At 42.4% G+C, this 14529-nt stretch overlaps 1 protein-coding gene across 16 annotated transcripts in view; it reads right to left on the reverse strand.

The window, feature by feature from the left end:
- PRLR (prolactin receptor) overlaps positions 1-14529 on the reverse strand; it is a 341587-nt gene that overhangs the window by 312463 nt on the left and 14595 nt on the right. For 5 of the 16 annotated variants that reach the window (XM_065598854.1, XM_065598855.1, XM_024108364.3 and 2 more), the window contains exons 1-2: positions 2784-2952; positions 2560-2673 (exon numbers count right to left, since the gene is read on the reverse strand). The gene's annotated coding sequence lies outside the window, so the exon portion shown is untranslated. Of the gene's footprint in view, positions 1-2559; positions 2674-2783; positions 2953-3613; positions 3723-12051; positions 12158-13900; positions 14006-14529 lie in introns of those variants that run through there. The other 11 variants (XM_042845470.2, XM_042845466.2, XM_042845471.2 and 8 more) reach the window with 4 other exon arrangements.

Raw genomic sequence — 14529 nt, forward strand, 5'->3', positions numbered from 1 at the left:
CTAGCAGCCTAATTGTTGTCAATTTTTTTGTAGACTTTACAGCAGAGAAAAATTTTAAACAAGGTTTTGAAGGTGGATAAAAAAGTAGCTGTGCAGTTGTTTACAGGGAGCTCCTCTGAAGCGTGAAAGGCAGCATGGGAGAAAGCACTAACATGCTTGTTTGAAAATTTAACAAGTGGGCGATGGAGGCTGGCATCCTGGGCCGATCAGATGTTGGAGTCAATATTTCAATAGTGAATGAGAGATAATAGATAGGGTGGGAGTAGGTTGTGAAGGGCAGCCAGGAAAGGTATTGAGTTTTCCCAGGTTTCAATAGTGCCTGTGCTGCTGTAGCTTTCACTGCTATTGTTACTCGAGCTAACTATATCAAAGCTAGCTTGGGTATGTCCACACATGCTTTGGTCACTCCTCTGATTGCACTATAGACATACAAAATAATTTCTAAAAGTGGGAAAGGATATGCAGAATTATTATTATTTCCCTGTGTGACTCACATCTAGATCACCTATAGTTTTATTACACTCACAAACTGAGCTGCAGTTAAAAAAATGTTAAATCTAACTTTCAAGTCTGATCCTGTTGGTCGATAATATGTGAATAATCTGATCCATGTGACTAAACTATAATAATTAATAAATAATTTAACAATAATTGCTACTGTTCACTTAGTGCTGTAAATAAGCTGTAAAATGTTACCTCCAAAATAAGATTATATACTAATAATACTACATATCAGAAGAATAACATATAGTTGCTGTTACCAAATTACTTTTATTAAAATCAAGTACAGTCTCCATTTCTTAAATACAGATAGGTAATAGAATATGATGATATAAAGCAGTCAGCCCTCATAAAATATTTTAGTAAAGAAGCAGTCAAGCATAAATGACCATTTTCTCCAGTATTATTTGTGATGTGACAGGTTATCTACATCAAGAGTACAATAAATGAGAATCAGAGCAAGAGTAATAACCCTACCAATAGACCATCAGTTGAATAAACTAGAAGAATGAAATATAGTAATTAAAAGTAAGATAATTAGACTGAAAAAATAACTTGGTTTCTGCTGACTGATGATGTGTTTACTCCAAGAAAGAAACAATCATTACAATATTAATGGTAAAACCTATTAATTCTGTTATGTTTTCCATTTTTTTGCTATGTGAATATTTTGAATCTATCATCTCAGTAAGTAATTGATAGGAGCTCCTCAGGGAGGTGGCACACCGTCTAAATCTGTCTTTATAAGTCAAACATCATTTAAAATGATAAAAGTTCTGATACATGATCAACTTGCAGCAAGTTGTAGCAAACACACAATATTAAAATCAAGACCTTACTAAAAATTCCCACTTGAAGCCTATTGTGTCTGGAGGGTTCTTTGTGAGAAACAACCACTTGGCAACATGAAAACTCACCAAAAACCCAGTATGGAGCTAAATGATACCGAGGTCCTAAACAGAAAACAGGCACTGAACTGTTATTTCAAAAGACTGTGATAAAAACAAACAGTGCAAGCAATTCACAGAGAACTGTACATGTTCCTCTGAATTCTTTGGACCTTAATCTCAGATCAGTGTACAGGAGTCAGACTTTAACACTGGAACTGGAGGCCCAAAGAAAGTAATACACCTCTACCTCGATATAACGCTGTCCTCGGGAGCCAAAAAATCTTACTGCGTTAAGGTGAAACCGCGTTATATCGAAGTTGCTTTGATCTGCTGGAGTGCGCAGCCCCTCTCCTCCCCGGAGCACTGCTTTACTGCGTTATATCCGAATTCATGTTATATCGGGTCGCGTTATATCGGGGTAGAGGTGTAGTTAGAATGTCCCAAGTGGCCAACACCTATCTTAGATCTAACCATGGGACTAGGTTGTTGGGGTTGCAGCTCAGGAATAGGCTACCTAAGAGGCTATGATTGATCACCATACAAAGTACTACCATAGGCCTCCACTACACAGGCACAAATCAACCCGGTATAGTACAGGAGAAATCATTAAGATCTTAGTTTAGATATTTTAAAATGTATTTTGAATGAAAGTTTCAAAATATCTTCTCCCTATGCCTTATGTTTGTTGTCATAAAGGAACAAGGCAGCCAGCAAAGCTTGTACATTTGTGCCCTTCTGAAGTCTGTTGATGCTTTATAAAAAATTAAGCCCTAAAACAGACCCATTAAAAGGTTGTTGTCTGTGTAATGCTGGGAGGCTTGCACCTCTAGGTCACCAGGTTTACATCCAGTTAAGGTCAATTGTGACCAAAACCAGTTAGCATCTAAAGATTGATTAATGATCTGTCTGAAATGAATCGGTTGTTTCAGTCCACTACTTTTTGAAGAGGTGACCCGATCACAAAAATCACCCAGCTGTGTAATGTTGAAATGTAAATACAAGTTGAAAGAACAATCCACTCCTGAGAAAACTCAAAATGGAGAACCACCAAAAAGTGAATCCAGAAGGGGGTACTAAATATAATAAGCCCCTTTTCTACAAACAGATCCCAAGTTCTACAAAATTGTTAGTTTGCATTCATTTGTTTGATTGTATTGCAGAGACTTACCTGTGAGTTGCTTGGGCTATTTTCTGCAAGCATCAATATTCACAAGTTGATTTCTGAGCTGTGAGTCTGTCACATAAGTCATAAGGTATGTTTTATGCTCTGTGATCAGATGACCTAATTTAAAAAAACAGGAAAAAACAGTGAATAAATTAGTGGAGTTTCAATTATTTCAGTAAAAAGATGGAAGAAGAAGCAGACTGAGGGAATTTTAGGAAACTGTAAACCTTTTCAGTTCCTATTTTCTAGAAGGTATTATCTTTTGGATATATATGAGAGCCACAGATTTAAACAGTCACATAGGGCAACTGCAGTTATGTTTGTGAGCAGCCATTTCCTTGTCTGGTTTGCTATTTTCACAGGGCACAAACATATCAGTGCATTCATGGGAATATGACCTTTGTCCTGAACCTTCATGTCAGAAACCTTACTTCAAGGTTGGTCAGACCCAATTTGATTTAGAATTCAACTACACGTTTGCAGAAAAATCATGTTAATTATTCACCCAGCTTCAAATCCAGAAGTGTTTGCCCAGGGCTAGATGATACATTGGAATGAGAGAATGGGAGGTCTGCTGATACAAAGCTCCACACAGCACCAAAAATGCAATGCTGCAGCTTCCTATTGAATTGAATGGCTGCAAATTCCAGCTTCTGCTTTTGTTTCTCTTATCTTGTTATCTTTTCAAGAGCCGGTGTCATTGGTGTCTGCTCGCTTCTTCCTAGCTAGATGGTGGTGAGAGGAAAACTGCATAAGGGCTTAAAAAGTCCAAAACAATTTAAAAAGTAAGATGGAAATGGGAAGCTGATTATCTGAAGCAAATTTGATTTCCTTCCCTCAACCATAAAAACTGGTCTCCAGAAATAAGCAAGGCAATTCAGACCAGAGCTCTAAAAGAGCCAGTGGTTTAGTATAAATAGGATTCTTGGGAAGAGATCGTTTCTCAACTTGGGGACGGTGCTTAAAACTTTTTAAAAAGGAAAGGAGAACCTGACACAGCACAACAGGCCTGATTTTCAGATATGTTGAGTATCCACAATTCTCAGCATTCACTCACATTCCTGGGATCTCTGAAGACTGGATAGCAGCATTGTGGGATTGCGTAAGGAAGACTAACAGGATGGGTGCAGCTGCTATGCCAATACTTGCAGTTTACACTGGGACTGCTATGGTGGAAATAGACAACATGGTGAATGATTCAGTAGTTAGCAATGGCAACCCTCATGGTGATGTAAACAAATGCTCATGCAATATTTGGAGTAACTTTGTGGATGAACAGGTGCCCTACTAAAGGTACCCTAGGGAAGTCCAAATAGTAGGTAACATGGAAAAATTCTCTTTGTGTCATAGGGTATGTCTACACTATGGGATTAATCCGAATTTATATAATTCGGATTTGAAAAACAGGTTGTATAAAGTCGAAATGTATGCGGCCACACTAAGCACATTAATTCGGTGGTGTGCGTCCAAGTACCGGGGCTAGCGTCGATTTCTGCACCGTTGCACTGTGGGTAGCTATCCCATAGCTATCCCATAGTTCCCGCAGTCTCCCGCGCCCATTGGGATTGTGGGTTAAGATCCCAGTGCCTGATGGGACAAAAAACATCGTCGCAGGTGGTTCTGGGTACAGCCTCACCTCCTCCCTCCCTCCTCCCTCCCTGCATGAAAGCAACGGACGGCAGACAACCATTTTCGCGCCTTTTTTCCTGGGTGGGTGAACACTGCAGACTCCATACCACGGCAAGCATGGAGCCCGCTGAGCTCAAGACAGCAGTCATGAACATTGTAAACACCTCGCGCGTTCTCGTGGAGTTTATGCTCAGCCAGGACCAGAAAAACGAGGCGAGGAGGCAGCGGCGGCGGCAGCGCAGCGACAAGCATGATGAGGACATTGACATGGACATGGACACGGATACAGAATTCTGTGAAACCACGGGCCCCGGTGCTTTGGAGATCATGTTGTTAATGGGGCAGATTCTATCCATGGAACGCCGATTCTGGGCAAGGGAAACAAGCACAGACTGGTGGGACCACATAGTGTTGCAGGTCTGGGACGATTCCCAGTGGCTGCGGAACTTTCGCATGCGTAAGGGCACTTTCATGGAACTTTGTGACTTGCTGTCTCCTGCCCTGAAACGCCAGAATACCAAGATGAGAGCAGCCCTCACAGTTGAGAAGCGCGTGGCGATAGCCCTGTGGAAGCTTGCAACGCCAGACAGCTACCGGTCAGTCGGGAATCAATTTGGAGTGGGCAAATCTACTGTGGGGGCTGCTGTGATGCAAGTAGCCAAAGCAATCACTCAGGTGCTGCTACGAAAGTTAGTGACTCTAGGAAATGTGCAGGCTATAGTGGATGGTTTTGCTGCAATGGGATTCCCTAACTGTGGTGGGACGATAGACGGAACCCATATCCCTATCTTGGCACCGGAGCACCAAGCCACCGAGTACATAAACCGCAAGGGGTACTTTTCAATGGTGCTGCAAGCACTTGTGGATCACAAGGGACGTTTCACTAACATCAACGCGGGCTGGGCGGGAAGGGTTCATGACGCTCGCGTTTTCAGGCACACTACTCTGTTTAAAGGGCTGCAGCAAGGGACTTACTTTCCGGACCAGAAAATAACCGTTGGGGATGTTGAAATGCCAATAGTTATTCTTGGGGACCCCGCCTACCCCTTAATGCCATGGCTCATGAAGCCGTACACAGGCAGCCTGGACAGGAGTCAGGAGCTGTTCAACTACAGGCTGAGCAAGTGCAGAATGGTGGTAGAATGTGCATTTGGCCGTTTAAAAGGTCGCTGGCGATCATTATTGACTCGCTCTGACCTCAGCCAAAGAAATCTCCCCATTGTTATTTCTGCTTGCTGTGTTCTCCACAATCTCTGTGAAAGTAAGGGGGAGACCTTTATGGCGGGGTGGGAGGCTGAGGCAAATCGCCTGGCTGCTGATTACGCGCAGCCAGACACCAGGGCGATTAGAAGAGCACACCAGGAAGCGCTGTGCATCAGAGAAGCTTTAAAAACCAGTTTCATGACTGGCCAGGCTACAGTGTGAAATATCTGTTTGTTTCTCCTTCATGAAAACCCGCCCCCTTTATTGACTGATTTTCTGTAAGGAACCCACCCTCCCCCTTCCCCCAGCTTTCTTTCAAACCAAATAAAGTCACTATCATTTAAAAATCATTTATTCTTTATTAATAGATTAGAAAAAGAGGGAGGGAACCCGGGTGGTATTTGGGAGGAGGATTGCTGGGAAGGAAAAAGCCACAAAGAAAAGGTTAAAAAAATGACAGTCTTTTGCTTGGGCTGTCTACTGGGGTGGAATGGGAAGGTGTACGGAGCCTCCCCCCCCGTGTTCTTACACGTCTGGGTGAGGAGGATACGGAACATGGGGAGGGGAGAGGGTGGAACAGGGGCTGAAGCGGCAGTCTGTTTTCCAGCAGCCGTTCCTGAAGCTCCACCAGACGCCGGAGCATGTCTGTTTGCTCACGCAGCAGCCCCAGCGTTGCATCCTGCCTCCTCTGGTCTTTCCTATACTTTGAAACTGTTTCCTTCCACTCATTCAGATGAGCTCTGTCACTGCGGCTGGATTCCATAATTTCAGAAAACATCTCGTCTCGCGTTCTCTTCTTACGACGCCTTATCTGTGATAACCTTCGGGATGGAGGAGGGAGGCTTGAGGAATTTGCAGCTGCTGTAGGGAGGGGAAAAAAGAGAGAATTGTTTAAAAAGCTACATTTTGCAGAACAATGCTTATACTCTTTCACGGTGACCAACACTATTCACATTACATAGCACATGTGATTTCTGTGCAAGGTCGCATTTTGCCTCTTAATGCTGAGTGCCTGTGGCTTTGCTAGAGATCACAGGTCTGGGCAACAGAATTCGGCTTGCATGCGGCCATGGTAAGCCATTGTTTTACAGCTTCTGCGCCCTCCTTTCCCACATACCAAGCATAGCCTGTAGAGTGCTGCGGTTTTTCTGTTAACATTCAGCAGCAGCAGCAGAAAACAAACTAACCACCCCCCCTCTCGCCATGAATTCTCTGGGATGATCGCTGTACCCCTCCCCCCCACCGCGTGGCTGGTATCAGGGAAGATCCCTGCAGGCACCAAACTAACCACCCCCCCCGCCGCCGCCCCCCTCCCGCCATGAATTCTCTGGGATGATCACGGTACCCCTCCCCCCACCGCGTGGCTGGTAACAGGGAAGATCCCTGCTAGCCAAACGCGAAAAACTCAGGGCCAATTTCCCATCTGCGCTTGGCTAACTGCAGGGAAGGATTTATTTTCCGCCACAGGCAAACAGCCCAGTAGGAACGGCCACCTCTGTCCCCTTAATTAAGTTCCCGTATTTCAACCAGGTTACCAGGAGTGATATCACTCTCCTGAGGATTACACAACAAGATAAAGAACGGATGTTGCTTGAATGCCAGCAAACACCGGGACCATACGCTGCCAGGCTTTGTCAGGCAATGATACCAGATTACTTGCTGCAAGCATGGCGTGGTCAAGTGTCCTACCATGGAGGAGGGAATAAGAATACACTGCCCAGAAACCTTGTGGCAAGGCTTTCGGAGTACCTCCAGGAGAGCTTCATGGAGATGTCCCTGGAGGATTTCCGCTCCATCCCCAGACACGTTAACAGACTTTTCCAGTAGCTGAACTGACCGCGAATGCATCCCAAGTCCTCAGGGCAAAGTAATCATTAAAAACCGTTTGCTTTTAAAACAAGTTTTATATTTTAAAAGGTAAACTCACCTGAGGTCCCTTCCATGGGGTCAGAGTCTTGGGTACTGGCTTGGGAGGCTTGGGAGGGTACTTCAGTCAGGGTGAGAAAAAGATCCTGGCTGTTGGGGAGAACGGAGTGCTGTGTGCTCTCTGCAAGCTCATCCTCATCCTCCTCCTCCTCCTCTCCCCCATCGGCAGAATCCTCAGGCGTCGCTGATGAGACTATCCCCGACCCGGAATCCACGATCACAGGTGGGGTAGTGGTGGCAGCCCCCCCTAGAATTGCATGCAGCTCGGCGTAGAAGCGGCATGTCCGCGGCTCTGACCCGGAGCGACCGTTTGCCTCCTTTGTTTTTTGATAGGCTTGTCTGAGCTCCTTGACTTTCACGCGGCACTGCTCAGAGTCCCTATTGTGGCCTCTCTCCATCATGCCCTTGGAGATTTTTTCAAAAGTTTTTGCATTTCGTCTTTTAGAACGAAGTTCTGCAAGCACTGAATCCTCTCCCCATACAGCGATCAGATCCAGTACCTCCCTCACGGTCCATGCTGGTGCTCTTTTTCGATTATCAGCCTGAATGGTTACCTGTGCTGATGAGTTATCTGTGGTCACCTGTGCTCTCCACGCTGGGCAAACAGGAAATGAAATTCAAATGTTCGCGGGGCTTTTCCTGTCTACCTGGCCAGTGCATCCGAGTTTAGATTGCTGTCCAGAGCGGTCACAATGATGCACTGTGGGATAGCTCCCGGAGGCCAATACCATCGAATTGCGGCCACACTATCCCTAATTCGAAATGTTAAAATCGATTTTGGCGCTACTCCGCTCGTCGGGGTGGAGTACAGAAATCGATTTAAAGGGCCCTTTACATCGAAATAAATAGCGTCGTTGTGTGGATGGTTACAGGGTAAATTCGAATTAAAGCTGATAAATCTGAATTAAAGTCGTAGTGTAGACCAGGCCTAAGATGAGCATTTTCTGCCACTGTACTACTACTATTGCAATGGTGGGAGTACTCATTTCAACCAGCTGCTGATGTTTTTACCATCATGACATCTAGGCCTCCTCTGAGCAGGACTAGATGACATGCTAGTTTAAACATCAGCAGCTGGTCAACACCAGCACTCCCACCATTGCTTCCACCAGCCAAACTGCACTACTACTACAGCCACTGTGGGAAATTTGATGGAAAAATGCTTGTGTAGACAAAGCCCCAGTTACGATACAGGAATAATGTGCAGTGAGAAAAACTTCAATGCTCTCACCCATGCAGTATCTGTCCTGTTGAAAAACAGAGCATTCAACATTCTAAGGCAGCTCTCTGGAACATGAAATTTGTTTTCTTGCTTAAAAACATTCTCAACATCTCTATATTAGACAACTGAAGAAAATTATTTGAAACATATTTAAGGAATTATTTTGGAAGTGACACACACGTTAACATACTTGCTAAACATAAAGAAATTTGATATTTTGGGTTTCACCTTCCCTGTTTTCAACTATAGAACATAAGTAGCTAATGTGTACAGAACAGAATACATCCTCAACAATCTTCAAAAAGAGAAGATATCTATTACTCATTCCTGACTAGACTTCTATAGCCAGCTTGGCTCACAAACATTGATATTATGCTGGTATAACAGTGCTTTAAAACATTGAGAACAACGTTGCCACTTATAATGTCTGAACTCTATGAAAAATTCAAATTAGCATCTTTCCCACTGCAATAATAACATTCAAGAAGAGCTGTGGGATTAGTTTTAAGATTCCATTAAAATAGTCATTTTTGTTACTATCTCTGGGGTCTTTTAGTTGTCTTTGGATGAATTACAGGTTTCAGAGGGATAGCCGTGTTAGTCTGTATCAGCAAAAACAACGAGGAGTCTTTGTGGCACCTTAGAGACTAACAAATTTATTTGGGCATAAGCTTTCGTGGGCTATATCCCACTTCATCAGATGCATGGAGTGAAAAATACAGTAAGCAGATATAAATATACAGCACATGAAAAGATGGGCATTGCCTTACCAAGTGAGGGGGTCAGTGCTAACGAGGCCAATTCAATTAGGGTGTATGTGGCCCATTCCCAACATTTGACAAGAAGGTGTGAGTATCAACAGAGGGGAAATTATTTTTTGTAGTGACCCAGCCACTCCCAGTCTTTATTCAGGCCTAATTTGACGGTGTCTAGTTTGCAAATTAATTCCAGTTCTACAGTTTCTCACTGAAGTCTGTTTTTGAAGTTTTTTTGTTGAAGAATGGGCACTTTTAAGTCTGTTATTGAGTGTCCAGGGAGATTGAACTTAAAACTACAGTACCCACCTGGGGAAGTGAAGAAACAGATTGACAGAGCCAGAAGGGTACCCAGAAGTCAACTACTACAAGACAGGCCCAACAAAGAAAGTAACAGAACGCCACTAGCCAACACTTACAGCCCCCCGAATAAAACCTCTCCAGTGCATCATCAAGGATCTACAACCTACCCAGAAGGACGATCCCTCACTCTGACAGGCCTTGGGAGACAGGCCAGTCCTTGCTTACAGACAGCCCTCCAACCCGAAGCAAATACTCACCAGCAACTACACACCACACAACAGAAACACTAACCCAGGAACCAATCCCTGCAACAAACCCTGTTGCCAACTCTGTCCGCATATCTATTCAAGGGACATCATCATAGGACCTAACCACATCAGCCACGCCATCCGGGGCTTGTTCACCTGCACATCTACCAATGCCCAAATAAATTTGTTAGTCTCTAAGGTGCCACAAGGACTCCTCTTTGTTTTTGGATGAATTAGTTAATGTTCGTTGAGTGTCTGGAAGATAAAAAGCACTGAATCAGAGCTAAGTATTATTTAAGTACAGTATTAATACATCTTCCCCATAGCAGGTGGAAACATAACTTCCATTGACCTTAATGCTGTACATAATCAGGAAGCTTGTAGTACTGCTGTTCGTTTTTTTATTTCTTTCTGGGATTAGAGAGAGGACTTCAATCCGTCATCTTTGTCAATCACTGATTTTACTAGTTTCAGAGTAGCAGTCGTGTTAGTCTGTATCCGCAAAAAGAAGAACAGGAGTACTTGTGGCACCTTAGAGACTAACAAATTTATTAGAGCATAAGCTTTCGTGGACTACAGCCCACTTCTTCGGATGCATATAGAATGGAACATATATTGAGGAGATATATATACACACATACAGAGAGCATAAACAGGTGGGAGTTGTCTTACCAACTCTGAGAGGCCAATTAATTAAGAGAAAAAAAACTTTTGAAGTGATAATCAAGATAGCCCAGTACAGACAGTTTGATAAGAAGTGTGAGAATACTTACAAGGGGAGATAGATTCAATGTTTGTAATGGCTCAGCCATTCCCAGTCCTTATTCAAACCGGAGTTGATTGTGTCTAGTTTGCATATCAATTCCAGCTCAGCAGTCTCTCGTTGGAGTCTGTTTTTGAAGTTTTTCTGTTATAATATAGCCACCCGCAGGTCTGTCACTGAATGACCAGACAGGTTAAAGTGTTCTCCCACTGGTTTTTGAGTATTTTGATTCCTGATGTCAGATTTGTGTCCATTAATTCTTTTGCGTAGAGACTGTCCGGTTTGGCCAATGTACATGGCAGAGGGGCATTGCTGGCACATGATGGCATATATCACATTGGTAGATGTGCAGGTGAACGAGCCCCTGATGGTATGGCTGATGTGATTAGGTCCTATGATATGTTCCATTCTATATGCATCCGAAGAAGTGGGCTGTAGTCCACGAAAGCTTATGCTCTAATAAATTTGTTAGTCTCTAAGGTGCCACAAGTACTCCTGATTTTACTAGTGAATCTAGTCATCATATAATTTTATTGCCTTGTTGTCAAAGGTAGAAAACCAAGAAAACAAGAAATGAAAAAACAATTTAATCAGTTTTATTTGAACTGTTTGGAATATATCTGTACAACTACACAATATTAAAATCAATGAGATTTAAAGAATGGCAAACACAAAAATGATAATAAAACTTACACAAGTTTCTCTTTGTGACATATCTTATGTGCGTTACTCATGAATTTAAAGAAATGCCATAAAAATATTAGTTCAGAAGAAGGTAGCTAACAGCTTTTAGTTCATTGATTAGATCAGTGGTCTCCAAAGTGGGGTGTGCGCACCCCAGGGGGTGTGCAAGAGGATCCTTCAGGTTGCGCAGCAGGAGGAGTGCCGCTGGAGCAGCACCGTTTCGGCACTTCGGGCGGCTTTTTTTTTTTTTTGCTTCGGCAGTTTGGGCGGGAGTCCGAGCAGCTTTTTTTTTTGTCTTTGGGGGTTTTTTTTGTTTGGAGTAGCAAAAATGGTAGAGCCGGCTCTGTGGCGCGGCAGGGAGTGCGTGCTCAAAATTTTTTTACTGATAGGGGTGCGCGATCAAAAAAGTTTGGAGACCACTGAATTAGATGACTTGTGTAGACCTATCTCCATTTTCTACACTTTTAAAAGCATATTTAACATTACACTCATCCTTTTAAATCAAATGACTAGTTTTTATTTAAAAAAATATTTCAAGTCTTTCAAATACTAGATTTTTTAGCACTTTATATGATTTTATGCAACAATATATTCTAGATATCAGTGTATGCATACAAACAAATACACACAATTGCTGTACTCCTATACTATTTCAATTTTCCTTTAGGGACGTATTTCAAGAAAAAGTAGTCTTTTCCTAACAGCCCTATCCACTGTATGTCATTTTAAATCATTTATATTACTGGATTCTTTGGGCATTACCATCACGATCAGGTCTCCTTTGGACTGAGCACTGTATGAATACAGTTGAAGAGACAACCCTTTCCACAGAGCGCTTAATCCTTCATTCCCGCAATATCCTCAACGTCTGTAAAATGCAAATATGCTATTTGAATAAATTTGAGAGACAGCATAGAAGCAAAGGGAGAAACAATTCTGTCTGAATTTCCAATTTAAGGTCCTAGTTCAACAAAGTACTTCAGCACTTTGCTGATTAGGGATGGTTTGTTGAATCAGAGCCTAACTTTTGTCCATTGTTTCTTACTATTGCCTAGTGTTTGTTCCTTCCACATTAGTCATTCCTCATATAAGTTCAACTATTACTTCTGGCAGTGTTTTGATTCTCATGAAAAAAATGTTAGCTGCACTTCAAGTATTCAAGAAGGAAACTGTTGTCTGTTTGTAAAGCAAAGAAATGCTTAAACGTGAATGTATTTTAGTGACTACTGCACACAAGCACACCATTAATTCAGCCATCACTAGCATCAATATTCAATTAGTGCTCTGGGGAAAACAAATGTTTGTATTGGCTTCAGCCTCAGTACAAACTGATTCTGGCAACAGATCAGAGGAACGTGTGACTTATGAGAAAAGTACTTAAATGGCCTATTGTTAGAGAAGAAAATTTACACATGGATATCTTGTCCTCATAAAATTCAACTCTATGCATTAAAGTTAAGATACCATGAGTCATCTGTTCATCAGTTGGTTATAAACAAAGTAAGCCTGGTAGGACAAATTCTTCTGTAGTCTCAGCTCTGTCTCTCTACAGGAACAGCACTATAATTATTATTTACCCATTCATAGCATCAATTTTACCCTTATTAGCTAAGGATTGCAGATTAGAAAATGATTCTGAAAGTGTAATGATCCCCCAAGAATATTTCTAACCTCCTGACAATCACTCCTCAACATGGTGAGAGAGAACAAATTCCCTAGACTTTCATATACTAGAGTTAGTTTCCAGAGCGCTGGGCAAATTCCAACTCACATGATTACATTGTGCTTACTCACATTCCCTCTCCAGTTTAAAATGGATATGTTATTCTTCACTCTACCTCCTAAAAATAAATTGTTCAGCAGTGTTTGTGAACAGCTGTCCTATTTCTATCATGAAAAGTGGCTGAATTTCATCTGCAGACAAATAGGTTCTGTAAAACAACTTGGGATCCTTAATAATAATTACAGATAAAAAACCACAATAAAAGAACACAGGATGGACCATGCTCAATTAATGAACAGCTAATAAATATTTGGGTTTATCCTCATTTTTCAGTGTGTGGCCTAAGGCCTTGTTTACTACACACTATTATAACCCTGCTATGAAGACTGAATTATTAATTTTCCTATGGGCTTTTCTAGGCACTCACCACTATGGTACCTGATTGCTTCACAAACATTAATTAATTCATCTTCACAAAGCCCCTGAGGTGAGGGGTTAGGGAAATGTGGAACTGAGGCATGGAGAAATTAAGGCAAAAAGTTTCCACTAATTTTGGGTGCCCAATTTGAGATGCCTAAGACCTGAGTTTTCAGAGTACTTAGCATTATATAGCACTTTATATATTCAAGCACAGCTCCCATTGACTTCAGTTGCAGTTGTGAGTACTCAGCGCTTCTACAAATCCAGCCCCAGGGTCTCAAGTTGGGCACCCACAAAATGAGGAACACATAATTAGTGTCCACCTGTGAAAGGTATGGTTCAATGATTTGCTTGTCACTACACAGGACCTCTATGAAACATGGATAGAATCCAAGTCTCTAGTGCACCATTCAGTTGCCATAACCATAAGACCATTCTTTCTTCTCCTGTGGTCTATTTGCTACAAACCTTTCAACTTCTGCAACAGATGGGGCAGGGGTCCTACAGGCAATAGCCTTCTTTACTGCACAACCCTGGACAGATTCAGCCTGTGCACTGAACAAAGCAGGCGTCCTGTGGAAAAACATTATGTGATCATGTAATTGAAGACAATATCACAATGCATACACACAAGTGAGCCACATTAATATTTCATAGGCAACCTTAATTCTGGCTTTTCTTAACTTCTGAGTGCTTAATTTTGCCACCTTAATAATGTTCTTTTAACATAGTTGTGTGAATAATATCGTTTTTAATAAAGCAAATTGTAAAAACAGAAATTCCATCATGTGGCATCGTAATGACAGCCATGTGGGTCACCAGCAGGGTTGGAACCTGTCGATCCACTGCGCAGACCTCTGCCACTTGAGCTAATAGACTAACTAATAGCAATATTGGGTGTCATCCTCTATGTGGACCAAGCACTAGAGGGGATCTGATACACACACTTTGCCAGTCACAGATATTTGCTGACAGCAGAGGAATGATGAGACTCAGGAATCTTGGGTTCCATTTCAGGCTTTGGAGGGGAATGTGCTCAGTTGGGACAGATTCTTCTACCCATTTTCCCCCGAGCTTCACCCCTTTTGCCCCACCCC

The sequence above is a fragment of the Chrysemys picta genome, chromosome 6 (genome assembly GCF_011386835.1).
Source record: "Chrysemys picta bellii isolate R12L10 chromosome 6, ASM1138683v2, whole genome shotgun sequence".
Taxonomy (NCBI): Eukaryota; Metazoa; Chordata; order Testudines; family Emydidae; genus Chrysemys; species Chrysemys picta.